The sequence below is a fragment of the Octodon degus genome, unplaced genomic scaffold (assembly GCF_000260255.1).
Source record: "Octodon degus isolate 3935 unplaced genomic scaffold, OctDeg1.0 scaffold00417, whole genome shotgun sequence".
Lineage (NCBI taxonomy): Eukaryota > Metazoa > Chordata > Mammalia > Rodentia > Octodontidae > Octodon > Octodon degus.
In genome coordinates, this window is record NW_004524993.1 from 291,233 (window position 1) to 294,554 (window position 3,322).

The 3,322-nt window shown below is 46.4% G+C and overlaps 1 pseudogene; it reads right to left on the reverse strand.

Moving 5' to 3' along the window:
- Positions 1-924: 924 nt before the first annotated feature.
- Positions 925-2,716, reverse strand: LOC101574127 (annotated as a pseudogene).
- Between the last annotated feature and the right edge of the window lie 606 nt (positions 2,717-3,322).

The following is a 3,322-nucleotide window of genomic DNA, read 5'->3' on the forward strand; positions in this document are numbered from 1 at the left end:
TAGGAATCTGTCCCCCATCCTCCCATTTGACAGGCCTGGTGGGAGGAAGGGCCTGGTGCATGGAGGACCTAGAAGCAGGTTTAAGAAGGGTGGAATGCAAGCACGTAGCTGGTGGTGCCTGTCTTGGTCACACAGCACTGGGTACTGGACAGTCCTCTGGGAAGGAAACAATCCACATGTTGCCTGCTGTCTAGCCAGGGTTCTGAGGAGAGAGCTCAGTACTCAGTGTCTTCCCTTGGCTCTTCTGCTCTGGAACCTAGCAGGCTCAGTGCGAGCTGTACAACCAAGTGTGGTTATAGTTTTGAGCATATCCTCTGCCCTGAAGTCCAGCAGACAGGAGGATCCTGTTGCAATCCCTTCCTTTTCCAACCCACCAACAGACAGCTTAGTGCCAAGACTCACTGCCACCTGTTCCACCTGCTGTTGCCCTTGGCCTCCCCCAAACACAATGATCACACATTTACTCAAACAGAGGAGGCCCAGGTTCTGTAAGTCTCAGGCCACTCCTACAAGCCTGGTTCCAGAGGAGATTATGGAGAGATGAGGAAGGAACCTTTCTGGAGCCTAAGCCTCACAGTTCATCTGGCACAAAAGGAGTGAGGGTTAGGGGAGTGGACTCCTACAGAGATATCCTTGTCCCCTTCTGGATAGTGACATCTTCCCTCCAGTGTATAGCCTGTTCTTGTGGTGGGACTGTCCTTTTATGGCTGGAAATCAAAATGCTTTTCTCTTGGTCCCCAAGTGATACTGGATAAAAAGCAGAGATCTCTCTCTCTTCCACTGACTACTGAGAACCTGCTAAGACACTCCATCACCCTAGATTGACCTTCAGAAGAGGTTTAGGGTGTCTTCCCTTCAGTCTTGGGAGCCAGGTTAATAGGGGAACTTGGCAAGCTTGTGCCGGGTCTGCCCTGGTCATGCCAGTCACTCTTTCAGGAACTTCCTCTTCTCACTGGTGTCACTCCTTTCTGTCAGGATCTAGGCACAGTCCTCCTTGTCCTGCAGCAGCTGCAGCATGGCATTATGTAGGCACTGGTCAAACAGCTTCAGGACATAGGATGATCAAGGGGATGCGGCTGGTGATGCAGCTGTGAAATTCCTGGGAGTAGGCTTTCAGGTGCTGGAGAACTTCAGTCATAGCATTGTTGTTCAAAGACTGAGAGCCGTTGTTCTCCTCCTCGTCCTCCTCCTCTCTGATCTTCAGCAGTGCACCCCAGTAAGCCTCATCCTGGCAATAGACGATATGCTCCATCTGGAAGTGAATGTGGATAGCCTTCTCCACTGCTTCTTCCAGGCTGGATTGAATGTCTTTGATTTTGTTCTTGTTGGTTCTGTAGAGATTAAAAAACTCAGTGAAGTTTTTTTCAGACACATTTGTGAAGGCATTCTGGACTGTGTCAGTGACCTGGTGCAGCATGTCCATGGCTGGCTTCTCAAGGGCCTGGAGTAGCCATTTGATGATCTTCTCAAATGTCTTGTAGTTCACAAACTGGGGCAGCTCTCTGCTATGTTGCTAGTTTTCAAATTTCCAGATTTCATGTTGTAAACCATCATAACCCTTTGCAAAATGCTGTTCAATCATGGAACTCCATGGCAGGAACAGATTTCAGAGTCTGTCAAACAGCAAATTGCCTTCAGTGGCTATGTTTTCCTTCCCCTCCACTGTAGCACTGATGTCCTGATTAAATGCACTGATTTTCTCTATTAGGAAGTATATTTTCTCATTGCCATCTTCTGAGATGTCCAACCATACTTCTGTAATTCCTCTGATGTTTTCTTGTGGAGATCTTTATCTGATTTTTCAATAGTGGCAGAGATTTGCAGATGTGTGCAATGAGCTCCTCAGGCAGGGGACTGGGGCCTTCCTGTCCTCCAGCAGCACCCTGAAGTGTGAGTGGTACTCCAAGAAAGCCCTTTCCCTCTGAAGGGCCTCAGCCAGGTTCAGGCGCTCCTGGATGTCCTGATTGCCACAGCACTTGATGATCATGTAGCCCTTCTTCAGATGGTGCACCAGGTTGTGCACCACATCCACCACCTTGTCTTTGGTAGCTCTGTCCACTAGGTCAGGCTTTGTCAGGATTCCTATTTGGCATCTCCTTTGCAACATACTTCTTGATGAGCCGCTTGATCAGAAAACAAATGTCAGTGGACTGATTGCCCACAGATACCTGGGTGATCCTAGTAAGGTCAATAAGGGTGATATCAGGACACTGGGGAAGCTGATCTCCAGACTAATGAGCTCATTCTCGATCCCTACCCCATCCCCAGCAATGAAATTTTGGGCTTTATGGATTTCCCCTTCCACCTTGAAAGGGTCCGAGATGTCCTCCTTAATGTCCATGTAACTGATCTTGCCTCTCCACTCCTGTTCCTGCCTCAGCTTCTTCAGCTTCAGCACCAGCAAGCACCTGGTGATGATGCCATTGCCCCTGTGGAGGGTGACTTCTGACAGAGCCTCCAGCATGGAGCTCTTGCCCAAGCTCTGGTCCCTGATGACAGCAATGGTGGGAATGGCCAGGTCCTGCTCCATGTCCAGAGTCTGCAGTGAGTCAATGAAGTCAATGCAGGACCACACCTTCTCCTCATACTGCACATAAAGGTTGTTCTCAGACACCAGGCCCTTGGCCTTCTCTGGCTTATTAACATCTCCACTGAGCAGGAGATGGTTTGGTGGAGGAGCTGAATCTGTTTGAGCTTCCCCCATGGAAGGACCCATCTTCTTTTTATTTCCTTTATACTTGGTGTAGTTCTGGTGCAGCTTGTTGATAATTTTTCTTTCTTTCTTTTTTTTTTTTTGGTAGAACTGGAGATTGAACTCAGACCCTTGTGCTTGCTAGGGAAGTGCTTATTCTACTGAGCCATCTCCCCAGCCCAGATAATATTTCTTTGCTTAATAATAGTCATTCTGACTTGGATGAGATGAATCTCAATTTTGTTTTTATTTCATGTTTTTGGTAGCCAATGATGTTGAGTTTTTTTCCCTAAAACATTGCCTTTATACCTCATATTCCAAATGTGCAACATTTTGACCATTTAATGTTTTGCTTCATTTTTCTTCTGGTTTTGAACTTTTGAGCTCTGTGTATATTGTACATATTAATCTGTCACTAGAATTACTGGCAAAGATTTCAGGCTTTTCTCCTATCCTGTAGCTTATCTCTTCATGGTTAATTGTACCATCCACTCTGCACAATCATTTTAATTTTATGTAATTCTATTTGTCAATTCTTGATACCATTTTCTGAGTTATCGGAATCCTATTCAGAGATTATTTTGTTACCACTATTTTCAAGCATGTCTCATTTTCTTCTAGTAATTTCAA